Source organism: Tamandua tetradactyla, chromosome 11 (assembly GCF_023851605.1).
Source record: "Tamandua tetradactyla isolate mTamTet1 chromosome 11, mTamTet1.pri, whole genome shotgun sequence".
Taxonomy (NCBI): Eukaryota; Metazoa; Chordata; class Mammalia; order Pilosa; family Myrmecophagidae; genus Tamandua; species Tamandua tetradactyla.
The window spans coordinates 47594821-47614624 of record NC_135337.1 but is presented as its reverse complement, the minus strand read 5'-3'; the positions used below and the strand labels follow the sequence as shown (position 1 = coordinate 47614624).

Sequence of the window (19804 nt, the reverse complement as noted above, 5' to 3'; positions counted from 1 at the left end):
TTTCTTGCCCTGCCTGTGTGGTGATTTTTTTTCCCCTTAGGAGGGTCTACTTAGGTATTATAGACCCCAGTCACATTTTCCCTGACCAAACTGGCCTCTTCTCAGGAGGAGTCACCTGTGTCAGTTTTCCCTGAGAGTGAGACCCAGCAGGTTGAAAGGCTTTCCTATGAAGCTTCTAGACTCGGTGTTTTTCCTATCCTGCCCAGTATATGGCACTTTCTGCCTGTGGTTCCCACCAGCATAAGGTGATGCAGTACCTTTAACTTCAGCAGACTCTTTCTGCTGGGGTCGTAGTTGAGACAGAGGAGAGGTGGTGTGCTGGCTTTAATCCTTCAGTTTTCCAGACCCTGGTGTCTGAATTCCTTGAGGGAAGGATTCTACCTGAACTGGGCCCCACCCCTCTCCTGGGGAAGGCACTGCCTCCAGACAAGCTCTCAGACAAGCTTAATTGTCTTGGCCCCTTGCCTGGGGCCTTTGGAGCTAAGAAGCCTTGTAGTTGTATTCAAAAAGCAGTCAAACTGTAGAAACACAGCCCAAAAAAGAAAAGAAAAAAAAAGACTTTTCAGAGTAGGACCCCTGTTCCTCAGGTTTGCCAATCAAGAGCTTAAGTTGGTACGTTGCTCTGTGTGTCTCCAGGTCCTCTGTGTCCCCACCTTTCCTTCAGGGCCCAGACCCTTTCAAGTATTTTGTGCTGTCCAATCCAAAAAAACCTGTGTTTTTTTTTTTTTCTTTTCCATCAGCCCTGCCCCTCTGCACCAGGGGGCAGTCTTAGCTAACCCAACAGCCTTAGCTTTTACTCAAGGTCTGCTGAGCAGGGGGCCTATTTTTAGCAGTCAGAATTTGTTAATTAACTCCACAATTTGATCTTGATTGTGCTCAGCCCCTGCTACTGGTAAAGTCTCTTTCCTTTCCCCTCTGGGAAGCAGTCTGTGGGGGAGGGGCACCAGCCTCCACATCTTGGTGGACTCATGGTTCTGGGTGGGATAGTAGCTGGTCCAGCTTGTCCTGACAGGTGTACGCTATGTGTCTGGTCACTGATGTGGCCCCAGCAGTTGTTCTGTACTGTTCCAGGATATTTACTAGCTGCTATGGAGGATGAACTAAATCCCACACCTCACTAAGCTGCCATCTTAGACTCTCTGAGGATCATGTTTTAAAAGCCTTTGTCTGTTATGACCAAAGTCTGGTCTTCTTAATTGATTGTTTGCAGTTTTATCTTATTCCTTTTGATGGGCCATCACTTCTTATTTGTTTATCTTGTTATCTTTTGTTGCATGATGTATGTGTTAGTATTTTTTTAAGTGCTATCTCTGGGATTTAGTCCTTGTGCTGTCTATTTCTTAAGTTTGTATCTAGCTAGTTAAATGAAAGAGGTTTCCTCGAGTGTCAGGAACGATCAAAGAGAAACAAATGAATGTAAAAATATCTTACCCAGTCTTTGCAAATTGGCTTCATGTTAGCTGGTGCTCTGTTTCAGAATTTAGACCCCCTTCAAGAAGATCATCTTGAAGTGAAAGTGAGGTGCATGGTCTTCTCTGTCTTTTATGAACATAAATCTTGTCCGGGGCTTGTACTTGCTTGTGGCCTCAGGAATTCCCCTATTTTTAGGAAATCAAATGCCCTGTCTACTCCCTATGAAACAGACTTTATCCCTGTCCCAGGTACTCTGTTATATGTCTTAAAGCAGGTAATCCATTATCCTAGTTCACTTTTATTTAATTTTTCTTATACAGCTTTTGCTTCTTCAAGTTGCTCTGTCTGCAGAACAATTTCCTGTAGACTGAGACAGACATGTATTTCAAGTTTAGTCTTTATGGTTGCCACTGGATAGATTGGCACTGACAGACAGGCACCCTAGTATGCCCAGAGCGGTTACTCTTCTCCCTCCAGTATGGGGCCTGGGCTCCACCCTGAGATTGCAAGCTAGCTCCAATTGCACTGTGCTGACAGACTGGGGGCTTGGGATAAAGGCTATCAAGAGGGCCACGAGTTTCTCCTACCATTTTTTAAAACTGTATTTTCTTGATTTTAGCCCTCACCAAGTTACTGTAACTCTTCAATGATTCTGGCAGTTTTTGCTAGTTCAAAGATTCTCTTGGGGTGTGGCACCCCAGAACATCTTAAACTACTATCTTGTTCCTCAGTTATTATTTTTACTCTCTTAATCATCTAGAAAGCTTTCTTTGAGGCACACATAAAGTTAATGACTCACTAAGGAGCTTAAGCTGTGTATTTTAGGTTTACAAACTTTGTGTCAAAAGTTTAATTAATTTACGGGATGAGTAATAGAGATATAAGAAATTTTTCAGGCCTCTGAAACATGATAAAGTATATTACAGGCAAAATGACCTGAGGGAAATACATAGTAAGCTTTTTTTTTATAATCGTATAGTATAACATATACAAAACAAAGAAATAAAAAGAGCAATAATTTTCAAAGCACTCTTCAGCAAGTGGCTGCAGAACAGATTCCAGAGTCTGTCATGGGCTACCATGCGATCCTCTCATATTTTTGCTTCTAGCTGCTCCAGAATATAGGAGGCTAAAGGGCTTAAATACCTTTTTATCATCACAGTTGACTTTTTTTTTACCTTCTTTTTTTGTGCGCAATAACATATATACAAAAAAAGCTATAAATTTCAAAGCACAGCACCACAACTAGTTGTTGGACATATTTCAGACTTTGACATGGATTATAGTTTCACGATTTTAGATTTTTACTTCTAGCTGCTCTAAAATACTGGAGGCTAAAATTAGATATATCAATTTAATGATTCAGCATTCATAGTCATTTGTTAAGCCCTATCTTTTATGTATAATTCCACCATCACCTTTGATCTTTCCATACCTCTCTTTGGGGTTTTTGGGCTATGGCAATTCTAAATTTTTTATTTTGAAAGGGACTGTCACTAATATAGGGTACAAAGATGGAGCTATCTGGTGTTCTGGAGTGGCTGGGCTAGGTTTCAGGACTTATCTGGATCAGGGACCCATCTGTACATTGTAGGTTTGTGAAAAGTTACTTAAGTGCATGGAAGCCTTGTGGAATCTTATATATTGCCCTAGGTGTTCTTTAGGATTGGCTGGACTGGTCCTGGTTGGGGGTTGGCAGGTTATGACAGGTAGCAAGGTCAACCCAAGCTTGTGTAAAAGCACCCTCCAGAGTAGCCGCTCGACTCTATTTGAACTCTCTCTGCCACTGCTACTTTTTAATCATACTTCTTTTCCCTCTTTTGGTCAGAATGGAATTGTTGGTCCCATGGTGCCATGTCTGGATTCATCCTTCATAGTCCTCTCCCTCATCACCAGGGAGACTTTCATCCCTGGATGTTGTGTCCCACGTAGGAGGGAGGGCAGTGATTTCACTTGTAGGGTTGGGCTTAGAGAGACTGAGGCCATATCTGAGCAACAGCAGAGGTCCTCCAGATGTAGTAACTCTTTGACATCACTACAGGTAGTCTAAGCTTCTCCGCTACTTACATAAGCTTCACAAGAGTATAATGATTGCTCATGATGCTCATGATTGAGGGCATGACTTATTGATTTGGGTGTCCCTAAAGTTTGACACAGTATCAGGGGATTCCCTGATGGTAAGGTTTAATAGTTCCACAGTCTTTCTCCCCCTCCCAGGGGACTTTGCCAATACTTTTTTTTTTTTTTTTTTTGCCAATACTTTTTGATTATCTGCTTAATGTACTCTAGGATATTTCCAGACATTACAATAATCTATACCGAAGTAAAGGACCTCTTTCTTATTCTGTGCTTCCTGTGTTTCAGTTCAAATAAACTATACAGATAAGTTGAATTAGCTTATGCACTACAGAAAGTTTCAGTTCTTGACTGAATAAACGTTTTTTCCATTGGTCTTAAAGAGTACATATGGTTCTAAACTACAGGCACTGTCTTCCTTACCTTTATGTTCTGAATTACTTTAACCCCAACCTGTTTGGCTTCGTTTTTATCTCTAAATATCTGGTTATATGTTTAAAACAGCCTCTCAAAATCCATAAATAATAATCACCACTCTGGACTTAATGTGTCTGCTCTAAAAGCTTACAGTTTAGGCCCCTGTTTTCTTCTAAGCATTTTCTAAAGGTGTTATTTTTTTGTTTCTGGCTTACTTTGTCTCACATCGTTGCATACATTGTTCCTTTTTGTAGCAGCATACCTTTGTTCATAAGTATACAATATCATTCGCCAATCTACTTCTCTGTGCATACTTCAGCCACCTGTATTCATTGAGCATCATGTAGAGGGCCCAAAGTCCATAGTCCATCAACATTCTCAATTTTTGATTATTTCATATTCCCAGGACAAAACAGAACACATCCTTGCCAAATAGGAAATCTAAACCTCCTCCTAACTGTTGTCCCTTACCCCATTATTTATCTCTGCTATTGCTGTGGTAGTGCTGATGGTTTCCTTTTGAACATAGCTCATAGCATGCAATAGCAGCTTTCCCCCTGTACTCTGGACTTAAGCACTCTTTATATGAGAAGTCATTCATATTTCTAGTGTGATCCAATGGGATACATAAGTCTATACAACCCCTTTCACTCTTGTTCATCTTCAATATGGTATATATTATTTCTAGACCCACTAGAGAATCACCTTCACTCCTATCTATTCCCTTACATTGGAGTTCAACCTCATTAGCTAACAGTTTACCTGTCTCTAGCTTCTATGTATCACGATAAGCTTTTTAAAATAGAGATTTAAAATCTGGGAATGGTCAGTACATAATAAATTTTTTTAGTTTATATAAACAAGTATTTAGGTGTTAACAATGTGTTTAAAGCTTTAATGAGAACTATAGGGACTATCAAGAGAAACAGAAGAGAGAGAGAATGAGAAAGAGAGGAGAGGGAGGAAAGGAGGGAGGGAAATGGAAGCTGAAGGGAAAAGGAAAAAGACCTTCCTTCCAATCAATTTGCTTCAGTCCAGCTGGGCAAACACATTATATATTCAGGCATTAGTTAAATAAAAATATAAATAGTTTATTAAATGGTACGTATATTGTGAAATAACAGTGTTAATAGCTAATAGTTATTAAATGCTTACTTTGCATGTATGACTCAGTTTTACATTTATAACTAACACAACTCAGTGAGGTATATTGTATTACATTTTACAATAAAATATCGGTGAAAGCACTTAAATTATCTGGGCACATAGTAGTCACTCAAAATGTTAGTTGAATCTAAGTCCTCTTGTAAGCTCTTTGTGTTGTAATAAGAAACATGAAAGAAATGCTCTAGCAGCACTGTCCAATAGAAATATAATGCAAACCACAAATGCAATTTTAAATTTTCTAATAGGCCTTAGAAAGGTAAAAAGAAACAGGTGGAATTAATTCTAATGATATTTTCTTTAACACAGGAAATAAATATTTTGACATTTAATTAATATGCAAAGTTATTTATGAGACATTTATTTTATTTTCTGCTACTAAGTCTTCAAAATCCATTGTGTATTTTACACTTATAGCACATCTCAATTCTGACTAGCCCCATTTTGTGTGCCTGATAGACATGTGGCTAATGGCTACTGTGTTAGATTCCACAGCTCCATACTTTCATAGCCTGGGTTCTGGTGTGAGATGACCTAGATTTGAATCATGCTACTCCGTTTTTTAACTGTGTGAGTTGGAAGCAGTTACTTAACCCTTCTGTGCCTTAACTACTTAATTTTTAAAATGGGGGGAAAATAGTACCTACTTCAAAGGGTTATTGTGCGAATTAAATTAGATCATAATTGTAAAGCATGTAACTTGATCTCTGGCAAATAGTAAGTACACAATAAATGTTTATTTTGATTGATTTAATCACACCTTTATTGCTGTAATTAAATAGTCATCTTCCCCAGTTTCCATGTCTTCTTCCTGTAACTATTTGATTATCCCAACTTAAATGTTCCCACTTAAAATTCTAAGCCAATCATCAAATAACAAAGAAATGTTGATGAACTAGGAGAACAAAGGTTGTGAGTGGTATATGCTTGGTATTACATATTACCTCTGCTACTATTACTATTTTTGGTATTTCCCTACAGATTGCAGATAAATTGTAATTTTTTTTGCCATGGGCAGGCTCCAAGAATCTAACCCAGGTCTCTGGCATGGCAGGCGAGAATTCTACCACTGACCCACTGTTGCACTGCCCAAATTATTTTAATATGCTATTAATACTGAACACTCATCACCTTTTTTGATTTTTTGAACCTAATAACATTGCAGATTCTTCAGTCAAGAAAACAATTCATAGTCTGATAATTTAACAGTTTCATTGCCAACATTGAGATACAAGAAGAATTCATTATCTTATCTTACGTCCCCTCCCTTTTGAAGTTCTGATGGACCCATTTTTTTGTTTTCAACTACTTGGGGCCAAGATAGTATAATCAGGATTGTTTTCTTCTTCTTCTATTTCTTTAAGGAACGTGCACAAAATAAAAATGTACAGTGATTTTTCATATACTTTTGTGTAACTATCATGTAGATGGAAAAATAAAACATTGCCAATTTCCCAGAAGGTAAGCTTGTGACCCCTCCAAATCAATACCCTCCAAACCAATCACTGTCCTGACCCACCCATAAAACTGCCCACTGTGGTGATGTTCATGCGATTTATTTCCTGACTTTTCTTTATAATTTATCACCTGAGTATGTAGTGCTAATCACTATAGTTTAGTTTTGCCTGTTCTTATATTTTGTATGAATGAAATTGTAAATATAATTCTTTACTCATCATACTGAGAGATTCATCCATGTTCTTGCATGTAACTGCTATCTGTTTGCTTTCATTGATTAGTATAGTATTTCATTTTATGAATATACCACAGTTTATGTATTTAATGGTAGATCAAGAGTTGGGTTCTTTCCAATTTGCTATTATAAACAGTGCTATTATGAAAATTTTAGTGTATGTATGCATGCATTTTTCTGTTTATCATACACATGGATAGAATTCTATGTCATAGAGAATGCAGTTGTGAACTTTTGTAGATGATTTCAAACTTTCCAAAGTGATTCTGCCAATTTACTTTTCTACCTGTAGTGTGTGGTAGAAACTCACATTGTTGCAAAGATATTGCCATTTTTCCTAATACTTATCTTTCTGGCAGGTGTGTAATGATATCTCATTGTGGTTTCAGCATTTCTTTCTTCCAAAAATTTTTGGTCAAAATGTTATTTGAAAATAATGACTAAGATGGAGCCATTGGTTTTCAATTTTCCATGTTGCTCCTGTCTTTGAATATCATAATCAAGAATTGATGATACTAGGGTGCCCCGAATTGCTAAAAAACATCTTGAGGAAAAAAAACGAAGCTGGAGGTCTTGCGCTGCCTGACTTTAAGGCATATTATGAAGCCACAGTGGTCAAAACAGTTTGGTATTGGCATAAAGATAGATATATCGACCAATGGAATCGAATAGAGTGCTCAGATATAGACCCTCTCATCTATGGACATTTGATCTTTGATAAGGCAGTCAAGCCAACTCACCTGGGACAGAACAGTCTCTTCAATAAATGGTGCCTAGAGAACTGGATATCCATATGCAAAAGAATGAAAGAAGACCCATATCTCACACCCTACACAAAAGTTAACTCAAAATGGATCAAAGATCTAAACATTAGGTCTAAGACCATAAAACAGTTAGAGGAAAATGTAGGGAGATATCTTATGAATCTTACAATTGGAGGCAGTTTTATGGACCTTAAACCTAAAGCAAGAGCACTGAAGAAGGAAATAAATAAATGGGAACTCCTCAAAATTAAACACTTTTGTGCATCAGAGAACTTCATCAAGAAAGTAGAAAGACAGCCTACACAATGGGAATCAATATTTGGAAATGACATATGAGATAAAGGTCTAGTATCCAGAATTTATAATGAGATTGTTCAACTCAACAACAAAAAGACAGCCAACCCAATTACAAAATGGGAAAAAGACTTGAATAGACACCTCTCAGAGGAGGAAATACAAATGGCCAAAAGGCACATGAAGAGATGCTCAATGTCCCTGGCCATTAGAGAAATGCAAATCAAAACCACAATGAGATATCATCTCACACCCACCAGAATGGCCATTATCAACAAAACAGAAAATGACAAGTGCTGGAGAGGATGCGGAGAAAGAGGCACACTTATCCACTGTTGGTGGGAATGTCAAAGGGTGCAACCACTGTGGAAGGCAGTTTGGCGGTTCCTCAAAAAGCTGAATATAGAATTGCCATACGACCCAGCAATACCATTGCTGGGAATCTACTCAAAGGAATTAAGGGCAAAAACTCAAACAGACATTTGCACACCAATGTTTCTAGCAGCGTTATTTACAATTGCAAAGAGATGGAAACAGCCAAAATGTCCATCAACAGACGAGTGGCTAAACAAACTGTGGTATATACATACGATGGAATATTATGCAGCTTTAAGGCCGGATAAACTTATGAAGCATGTAATAACATGGATGGACCTAGAGAACATTATGCTGAGTGAGTCTAGCCAAAAACTAAAAGACAAATACTGTATGGTCCCAATGATGTGAATCGACACTCGAGAATAAACTTGGAATATGTCATTGGTAACAGAGTTCAGCAGGAGTTAGAAACAAGGTAAGATAATGGGTAATTGGAGCTGATGGGATACAGACTGTACAATAGGACTAGATACAAAAACTCAAAAATGGACAGCACAATAATACCTAATTGTAAAGTAATCATGTTAAAACACTGAATGAAGCTGCATCCGAGCTATAGGTTTTTGTTTTGTTTTGTTCTTACTATTATTACTTTTATTTTTTTTCTCTATATTAACATTCTATATCTTTTTCGGTTATATTGCTAGTTCTTCTAAACCGATGCAAATGTACTAAGAAACGATGATCATGCATCTATGTGATGATGTTAAGAATTACTGATTGCATATGTAGAATATGATTTCTAAAAAAAAAAAATGGACAGCACAATACTACCTAAATGTAATGTAGTTATGTTAAAACACTGAATGAAGCTGCATCTGAGCTATAGTTTTTTTTCTTATATATTTTTGTATTTTTTATTTTTATTTTTTCTGTATATTATCATTTTATTTCTTTTTCTGTTGTCTTGCTATTTCTTTTTCTAAATCGATGCATATGTACTAAGAAATGATGATCATACATCTATGTGATGATATTATGAATTACTGATTGCATATGTACAATGGAATGATTTCTAAATGTTGTGTTAGTTTATTTTTTTAATTAATAAAAAAAAAGAATTGATGATACTTTTTAAAACATTAGTTTTAACTTTAATTGGATGCAGAAAAGCAGTTAATTTGGGACATTACCCAAGATTCTTTCTTTATACTTTTTATTGGCTTAGCTAACAAACAGATGTATTATTTCTCTTTATAATTATTAAACTGCCATTCCAGGAATAAGAATCTATGGTCTGTGGTTTACAGTTAGATTTAATGAGTAAATCTGTCCCATTCCTTGAAATTGAGCCATTTTTCTTTGTTAGATTTTTTTTGTTTTTTTAAGAAAGTACAACCATGGTAACTGATCTGGATGTTATAGAATGGCCGGTTATTGTTGATTGTTTGAAATAAAACAGACTTTTAGTAGCTCTTGGGAAATGTCTGAAAAGTAAAGTGATGCAAGATAAATGTCTGTGTTCCACACTGAACATGGCAAAAGCATATGAAACCAGGATTTAACTTAATTGGCGTATAAATCTAATCCTGTCTTTAGAGTACTTTTGCATGCTGAAAATTGTACTTTGTTTTTTGCATAATTAATACTGAGAATAGAAATTATTCTATCTTCATAACTATGAAGATAAAGTTTGAAGGTTGTAAATGACAATTAAATTTTGTAAGTAATTAATTTCTCAAGGTGCACGTGTGATTTTTAAATCATATATGCACTGAAAAGAGATTTATCAGAATTTTCCAAATATTTGAGCATCCAAAAATACCAGGCTTTTCTTATTTAGAACAATAAACAATAATGCAGTTTTATTCTTGAGCTTGATGGGAAAATATAAACTTTTAAAAGAACATATATTTTTCTTTTTTTTTCAACTTTTTTAATTGAATAGTGTAACATACATTCAAAGCAAAGAAATAAAAACAACAGTTTTCAAAGCACTCTTCAGGAAGTGGTTACAGAACAGATCCCAGAGTTTGTCAAGGGCTACCATATAGTCCTCTCATATTTTTCCTTCTAGCTGCTCCAGAGTATAGGAGGCTAGAGGGCTTAAATACCTGTTTATCAACACAATCGACTTTTTTTCCTTCTTTTTTTTTTTTGTGAAAAATAACATATATGCAAAAAAGCTGTAAATTTCAAAGCATAGCACCACGATTAGTTGTAGAACATATTTCAGATTTTGGCATTGGTTACGGTTTCACAATTTTAGGTTTTTACTTCTAGCGGCTCTAAAATACTGGAGGCTAAAAGAGTTATCAATTTCATGATTCAGCATTCATATTCATTTGTTAAATCCTATCTTCTATGTATAATTCCACCATCACCTTTGATCTTTCCATGTCTCTCTTTGGGGGTTTTTGGGCTATGGCACTTCTAAATTCTTTTTTTTTTTTTTAATAATTAAAATAAAAAAAGAAAAGAAATTAACACAACATTTAGAAATCATTCCATTCTACATATGCACTCAGTAATTCTTAGTATCATCACATAGGTGTATGATCATCATTTCTTAGTACATTTGCATCGATTTAGGAAAAGAACTAGCAAAACAGCAGAAAAAGATATAGAATGTTAATATAGAGAAGAAAATTAAAATAATAATAATAATAAAAATATATATATATATAAAAAGGAAAAAGAGAAAAACAAAAACAAAAGATACAAACAAACAAACAAACAAAAAACCATAGTTCAGGTGCAGCTTCATTCAGTGTTTTAACATAGTTACATTACAATAGGGTATTATTGTGCTGTCCATTTTTGAGTTTTTGTATCTAGTCCTGTTGCACAGTCTGTATCCCTTCAGCTCCAATTACCCATTATCTTACCCTGTTTCTAACTCCTGCTGGTCTCTGTTACCAATGATATATTCCAAGTTTATTCTCGAATGTCGGTTCACATCAGTGGGACCATACAGTATTTGTCCTTTAGTTTTTGGCTAGACTCACTCAACATAATGTTCTCTAGGTCCATCCATGTTATTACACGCTTCATAAGTTTAGTCTGTCTTAAAGCTGCATAATATTCCATCGTAGGTATACACCACAGTTTGTTTAGCCATTCATCTGTTGATGGACATTTTGGCTGTTTCCATCTCTTTGCAATTGTAAATAATGCTGCTATAAACACTGGTGTGCAAATGTCCGTCTGTGTCTTTGCCCTTAAGTCCTTTGAGTAGATACCTAGCAGTGGTATTGCTGGGTCGTAATCCATTCGCCAGTCTATGTCTTTTGATTGGGGAATTCAGTCCATTACCTTTTAGTGTTATTACTGTTTGGATAATATTTTCCTCTACCATTTTGGCTTTTGTATTATATATATCATATCTGATTTTCCTTCTTTCTACACTTTACTCCATACCTCTCTCTTTTGTCTTTTTGTATCTGACTCTAGTGCTCCCTTTAGTATTTCTTGCAGAGCTGGTCTCTTGGTCACAAATTCTCTCAGTGACTTTTTGTCTATAAATGTTTTAATTTCTCCTTCATTTTTGAAGGACAATTTTGCTGGATATAGAAGTCTTGGTTGGCAGTTTTTTGCTTTTAGTAATTTAAATATATCATCCCACTGTCTTCTAGCTTCCATGGTTTCTGCTGAGAAATCTACACATAGTCTTATTGGGTTTCCCTTGTATGTGACAGATTGTTTTTCTCTTGCTGCTTTCAAGATCCTCTCTTTCTCTTTGACCTCTGACATTCTAACTAGTAAGTGTCTTGGAGAATGCCTATTTGGGTCTGTTCTCTTTGGGGTGCGCTGCACTTCTTGGATCTGTAATTTTAGGTCTTTCATAAGAGTTGGGAAATTTTCAGTGATAATTTCTTCCATTAGTTTTTCTCCTCCTTTTCCCTTCTCTTCTCCTTCTGGGACACCTACAACACGTATATTTGTGCGCTTCATATTGTCATTCAGTTCCCTGATCCCCTGCTCAAGTTTTTCCATTCTTTTCCCTATAGTTTCTGTTTCTTTTTGGAATTCAGATGTTCCATCCTCCAGTTCACTAATTGTAGCTTCTGTCTCTTTAAATCTACCATTGTAGGTATCCATTGTTTTTTCCATCTTTTCTACTTTGTCCTTCACTCCCATAAGTTCTGTTATTTGTTTTTTCAGATTTTCTATTTCTTCTTTTTGTTCAGCCCATGTCTTCTTCATGTCCTCCCTCAATTTATTGATTTGGTTTTTGAAGAGGTTTTCCATTTCTGTTCGTATATTCAGCATTAGTTGTCTCAGCTCCTGTATCTCATTTGAACTATTGGTTTGTTCCTTTGACTGGGCCATATCTTCAATTTTCCGAGCATGATCTGTTATTTTCTGCTGGTGTCTGGGCATCTGATCAGATTTCCCTGGGTGTGGGACCCGGCTGGTTGAAAGGTTTTTCTGTGAAATCTCTGGGCTCTGTTTTTCTTTTCCTGCCCAGTAGGTGGCGCTCATGGCGCTCGTCTGTCTGCGGGTCCCACCAGTAAAAGATGCTGTGGCTCCTTTAACTTGCCAATCCGAATCTCGCAGTTGGCCCGGGAAACCGCGCGTGGAGCGGGGGTCGCCGGCCACCGCGGCTTGGGGGAGTGCCGGTCCAAATTGCCCATCTGGCCTGAGACGCCAAGCGTGGCGGGAGGGCCCCGCTATCCAACGTTCCCAGTCGGACCGGGAAGCTACATGTGTGGAAGGGACCCCGGTTGCCAGCCGCCCTGGCCCAGGAAAGCGCGCGCCCCTCGGGTATCTCACCGCAGCGGATTCTCCCTGCCTGTTCAGCCATTCCAGAATGGGTTACGCTGTCTTTTTAGTCTCTGTCGTGGCTCCGGGAGCTGTTTCGTATTGTTTCTGTTTCTTTAGTTGCTGTTCTGGAGGAGGAACTAAGACCCGCGCGTCTTACTAAGCCGCCATCTTCTCCCCCTGCGTCCCACTTCTAAATTCTTGATATTGGAAGGGTCTGTCACTAATATGGGGTAGGGAGATGGAGCTATCTGATATTCTGGAGAGGCTGGGCTAGGTTTCAGGATTTATCTGAACTAGGGGCCCATCTGGAGATTGTAGGTTTCTGGAAAGTTACTCTAGTGCATGGAACCCTTGTGGAATCTTATATATTGCCCTAGGTGTTCTTTAGGATGGCTGGAATGGTCCTGGTTGGGGGTTGGCAGGTTATGATAGGTAGCAAGGTCAACCTGAGCTTATGTAAGAGCAACCCCCAGAGTAGCCGCTTGACTCTGAACTCTCTCTGCCACTGATACTTTATTACTCACACTTCCTTTTCCCTTTTTGGTCAGGATGGAATTGTTGATCCCATGGTACCAGGTCTGGATTCATCCCTGGAAGTCCTCCCCCATGTTGCCAGGGAGACTTTCACCCCTGGATGTCATGTCCCACGTAGGGGGGAGAGCAGTGATTTCATTTGCAGAGTTGGGCTTAGAGAGACTGAGGCCACGTCTGAGCAACAGCAGAGGTCCTCCAGAAGTAACTCTTAGGCATGCCTATAGATAGTCTAAGCTTCTCTGCTACCCACATAAGCTTCACAAGATTAAGCCTCATGATCGAGGGCATGACCTATTGATTTGGGTATCCCTAAAGTTTGACACAGTATCAGGGGATTCCCTGATGATAAGGTTTAATAGTTCTGTACTCTTTCACCCTTCCCTTAGGGACTTTGCCAATACTTTTTGATTAGCTGCTTAATATACTCTAGGATGTTTCCAGGCATTACAATAATCTATACAGAATTAAAGGATCTCTTTCTTTTTTTTTTTTAAAGGAAAGACAGAGAGAAGGAAGGAAGGATAGAAGGAAGGAAGGAAGGAGGAAAGGGAAACATTTTTAAACATTTTCTTGTTTTATTGTATTCTGTTTCTCCGTTTTTGTTACATGGGGTGGGGCCGGGAATCGAACCGAGGTCCTCCGGCATAGCAGGCAAGCACTTTGCCCGCTGAGCCACCGCGGCCCGCCCAAGGATCTCTTTCTTATTCTGTACTTCCTGTTTCACTTGTTCAAATGAGCTATACAGAAAGGTTGAATTAGATTATGGACTACAGAGAATTTCAGTTCCAGATCAAATAAATCTTTTTTCCATTCATCTCAAAGAATACATGTGGTTCTAAACTATAGGCACTGTCTTCCTTACCCCTATGTTCTGAATTACTTTAACCCCAACCTGTTTGACTTCATTTTTATCTCTGAATATCAGGTTATATATATAAAATGGCCTCTCAGAATCCAGGAATAAAATCACCAGTCTGGACTTAATGTGGTGTTGTGTGCCTCCAGTATGTTTTTTATTTGGTCAACAGAGTCTTTAATCTCCATGATTTCCACTATTTTTCTTTTTATTCTTTCAAAAATAAAAATTCCTCTTAATGCTCTTCTACTGTCTTCTTGATCTCCTTTATGTCATTTGTTATCCCACTTATTTTATTAAGTAGAGTTCTGTGATCATCTTTGATTATTTGTTCCAATGTCTGTGTCTCCTCTGGTGTTTTAACTTGGTGATTAGGCAGGGCTGTATCTGTCTGCATTGTGATATGCTTAATGATCTTCTGCTGTCTTTGTGACATGTAAATATCTTGATTGATTTACTTTGGGAGTTGATTTTTTTCAGTTGTCTAAGGACTGCTGGGTTTAGAGGATGGTTGTACAACAGGAAGCAGGGCATGGGGTAGAGCGCTCAGTCTGGTGATTTGTTTCAGGGCAGGTATGGGCACAGGTTGGGGATGTTACGCTGTTGCTTGTGAATGTGGGCACTTAGTGGCCAGAGAGGATGTAGCTGTGTGGGTGCACTGGTCTGGGGGGGCAATCCTAGTGTAAGCTGATCTAAGGCATGGGGCCCGTTGTGCACACGCGTAGAGCTGTGTTAGCAGGACGGCTTTATGCCTTCATGAATTAGTGGCAGATGTGACCCGGCTGTGCAGATTGGCACTTTCTCATAGTTGGGAAGTGAGGCTGAGGGCTGTGTGCACGCATGGTTCTAGGATTGCTGTAAAGTGCTGTTCCCAGAGCTGAATGATGTGATTGGGGGGGCATGCACATGTGTAGGCCTGGAAATGCAGTAGTGGATGTGCAGAGCTCAGGCAGGACAGAGTGAGGCTTGCGACACTGTGGGTGTGGGGTGGGGGTAGGGGGTGAAGGGTGCAGCGGGGTAGCCTGTATATGGAAGTTTGTGCCTGCGGCCTTTATGCACTGGCAACAGCCTACAGGGAACAGGGAGGGGGAGGTATGCAGAAGGAGATGTGCAGAAGAGGTGGGTTGAGCTGTACTTGGGGTGGGGGTGGAGTGGGGCAGGTATATGCACTGGGGGTTGGTGTGTTAAGGGTGTCTGGAGCTCAGGGAATGGTGGATGACAAGGTTCAGGTGCATGGGGTGTGGAGTGAGTTACTGGTCATGGGGCTGTGCTGGTGGGGTTAGTGTACCCAAGAATGTGGCCTGGCTTACTTCCTAGTCCTGCGGGCTCCGTGCCTCCGCGCCAGGCTCCAGCTTTCTGCCTCTCAATTCCTCGGCCCCTGCAACCAGGGCTGCTGCATATCGTGCAGAAGGCTCTCCCTGGTCAGCCGCATTCCTGAATTGCCACCTTAGTTGCCCTCCTGTCTCTTCTCTGACTTCCGTGGAGCAGGGCTAAGCTTGAACTAGTCTATTTGGCCATCTTCCAGAACATGCATTTTTGAAAATAAAATAATTGAACCTCAAATTTTGCCCCCTTGATATTCATTTAGTAGTAGAAAGATTTTAAGTTCAAAAATGAGTATTTTTGAAAGACTGATCTTCATCTGAAAATAATTATAACTTAATTTGAAAGATAAGTAGTTACAATGTCATCTCTGGTTGCACAAAAAATAAAGTAGGAAAAAATATGCGACATGTGTGGTTATTCTTGATATTTACAATGAATGAAACTTGGACCATTTATAGCTTATTCTTTTCTGCTTGGCTAAAATTTTGTAATATAATTGGTTGCTAAAATTTTGAGTTTAAACTAAATTAATAGTTTGAATTTTAAAAACTTTACGCTTCCTATAAAGAGTCACAAAATGTCTGGGTTTTCTGGTACTTGAGGATTTAAAACAGAACTTGAAAGATTTCTGGTTAAGGTAATGAACTTTATTTTGGGAAAAAAAATTATGGCATGGAAAGTTGGATGAATGAAAAACCTAAAGAGATTTCTGCTTTCATTTCAAAGAAGGTAAAGGATTAGACAATTTTAGCATGTGAGAATCAAAATAAGGAAAGTCTGCACACATATATTCTTTGCTTTTTCATTTTTGTGTTAAATACTGAAGTATATAATTATTTGCTGCAATGTAATAACATGGAAATGAGCACATTATTTGAAATTTTAATGTTAACAGATTGCTTATACTAATATGTGACGAGAGAGTCACGCTCACATTTAGTATTGCTAATGGGTAGCCTGTTGTTCTAGTTTACAAGCTTCTGGAATGAGATATACCAGAACGGGAATGGCTTTTTTTGTTTGTTTTGGCAGGGCTGTCTCTGGGGAATGAACCCAGATTGGAAGGCTTTTTACAAGGGGAAATTAATAAGTTGCAAGTTTACTATCAAAATGTCCAAACTAAGGCATCCAGGGAAAGATACCTTAATTCAAGGAAGGTCGAAGGGCCAGGAACACCTCTCAACTGGTGTTCTAGTTTGCTAGCTGCTGGAATGCAATATTCCAGAAACGGAACGGCTTTTAAAAAGGGGAATTTAATAAGTTGCTAATTTACATTTCTAAGGCTGAGGAAATGTCCCAATTAAAACAAATCTATAGAAATGTTCAATCAAAGGCATCCATCCAGGGTAAGATACCTTGGTTTAAGAAGCCTGATGAAGTTCAGGGTTTCTCCCTCAAGTGAGAAGGCACATGGCAAATACAGTCAGGGCTTCTCTCTCAGCTGGAAGGGCACATGGCGAATACAGCATCATCTTCTAGCTTTCTCTCCTGGCTTCCAGTTTCGTGAAGCTCCCTGGGAGGCGTCTTCCTTCTTCATCTCCAAAGGTCGCTGGCTGATGGGCTCTCTGCTTCCTAGTGTTGCTCTCTCTGAATCTCTCATTCTCCAAAATATTTCCTCTTTTATAGGACTCCAATAAACCGATGAAGACCCACCCAAATGGGTGGAGACATGTCGTCCCTTAATCCAGTTTAACAACCACTCTTGACTAAATCACATCATCCAGGGAGATGATCTGATTACAGTTTCAAACATACAGCATTGAATAGAGATTATTCTACCTTTATGAAATGGGATTTATATTAAAACATGGCTTTTCTTAGGGGGCATAATTCCTTTCAAACCAGCACAGCTGGGTAGTCATATGGCTGGCATCTGCTGATCCTTTGCTCCTGGGCTCTGTTGCTTTCAGCCTCTGTTCCTGTGGGGGTTCCTCACTTTGCTTCTCTGGAGCTGGCTTTCATCTCTTGACTTTCCTTGGCTCTCTCCGGGTTTTGGCTTGCTGAACATCTCATGGCTCCAAGCATCTCCAGACATCTATGTTTCTGTTCTCCAAGTGTTGGCATCTGTGTTACCTCTCTGTCTCTCTTGGCTCTGTCATTTCTGGCTTTCTTCCAAATGTTTCCTCTTTTAAAGGATTTCAGTAAACTAATCAAGACCCACCTGGAATGCATGGAGTCATATCTCCATCTAATCAAAAGGATATACCTACAATTGTGTATGTCACATCTCTGTGGAGACAATCCAATGAAAAGTTTCTGCCCTACAGTACTAAATCAGGATTAAAAGGGCAATATAACTGGAACACATGTATTGTAACTATTAACAAAGCTTTGAAATGTAAATGTACTTGTAAAAATCCTAATTTCTCAGTCATACCTCATCCCTGTCAGTTGATCTAATCTGGCCTAGGATCAATCTTGAGGCCTTAAGTTTCTGAAAAAAATAAACTTACTAAGAAAAGTTTTGTAAAGATTTACACAGAACACCGGGAACTCCCTAGGGTTTTCAGGAATACTGTTGGTTGGGGCATGCTTACTATGGTAGTTTGAAATATCTGGCTAATGCTTACAGGAGAGTAGCCTCCATAATGACCTCTCAACTCTGAAATTTCTTAGCCGCTGAAGCTTTATCTTGTTCCATTTCTTTTCCCTCTTTTGGTCATTCTCAGTACCATGATGCCAGGGCCAAGTTCATCCTTGGGAGTCAGGTCCCATTCAGTGGAGAGGGTAGTGAGTTTATTTGCAGAGTTGGCTTAAAGAGAGAGACCACATCTGAGCAATGAAAGAGGCTCTCTGTGGGTGACTCTTAGACATAATTACATGCAGCTTCCTTCTGCATGTTCTGCCATTGCAGAAATAAATTTCTTAAGGGCAAGCCCCAAGATTGAAGGCTTGTTGGGTCAGTTATATTGGCTCTTAAGTAAGCAAAGTAAACATCAGGGACCTAGATTTGATCTTTTTAGCCTTTCAGTTTTTTAGAGTAGTTCTTAAAGCTTAAAGAACTCATAAATATTTTCTTGAATTGTTTTTATCCATCACTTTATTATAAGTGACTGGCCAGACAACATTTTATGTTAATAATACTACTGATTTGAATAAACCTAACCAGTTCTTCCAATTTGGGTAAAGTTATCTTGTAACTAAATTGCTCTGTTTCAAACTAGCTCTGGTATGTGTTGATTTTACCATGTATGGTAGATAATCCAACTGGTTATTATATATACCTATTTATATACCTATTTAAATATTTATATACCTATATAAATTTATATATTTATATACCTATTTATATATACCTATTAGTATATACCTATACTATTAATATTATATGCTTTATATGCTTGAAAACCTCTTTAATCCAAAATTAAGTTTAATCCCTTTTTTAATTGCAAATTAACATCTGATTTAAATACTTTTTCTTCCGCTTGGCAGTGTTTCAGAATCAGTTAAACAATGAATAGACTATGAGAATCATGTCAGATTATATCCTATTAATTTGTGCTGTTTTCCTTTTAGATCCCAATAGTCTAAATGGGATTTTTTTTAAAACTAAGATTAAAACAAAAAATCTATAGAATGCGAACTGTGGCAGTGACAAGTACTGTTATCAGTTTCTGAACTTTTCACTTTTTACTTTTAAGATAAAGATATAGATATCACCATGAAGGGGAATGCAGATGACGTCGGCCCGCGAGACACCTTGAGCATTGCATCAACTGATTCCTTTGCTTCAGCAGCAGAGGTAGGACATGTATGTTTCTATTGAGGAATTTTCTTCTGTGGTTAGAGAATCCAGTTTTACCATTGTGGTTAGAGAATCCAGTAGCCATTTATTTAGCCTGTACCATGTGGTGACACCAGGGATACAAAGTATATATAAAACGTACTTCCTGTCCATAGGAGCTTATACTCTCTTCAGGGAGGGTCACTTTCCTATAGTCTACATTGTGGGTGAGGCGTGTAGCTTAGTGTCTTTTTGGAAAGCAGTTTGTCAGCTTTTATCAAGACCCTTAAAATGTTCAGATTTTTTGGCTCAAAAGTTATGCTTCTAGATCCTTGTTTTAAGTAAGTGATCCAATTCAAAGATTTAAATATAAAACTGTTCATTGTGGGGTTTTAATAATCATGAAACACTAGAAATAAACCAAGGCCAAATTATGAGACAAGTATAAATTAAAATAT

The 19804-nt window shown here is 38.3% G+C and overlaps 1 protein-coding gene across 5 annotated transcripts in view; it reads left to right on the top strand.

The window, feature by feature from the left end:
• NEXN (nexilin F-actin binding protein) overlaps nt 1–19804 on the top strand; it is a 211841-nt gene that overhangs the window by 99662 nt on the left and 92375 nt on the right. For all 5 annotated transcript variants that reach the window (XR_013159386.1, XR_013159388.1, XR_013159391.1 and 2 more), the window contains one exon: nt 19264–19364. The gene's annotated coding sequence lies outside the window, so the exon portion shown is untranslated. The remainder of the gene's footprint in view (nt 1–19263; nt 19365–19804) is intronic.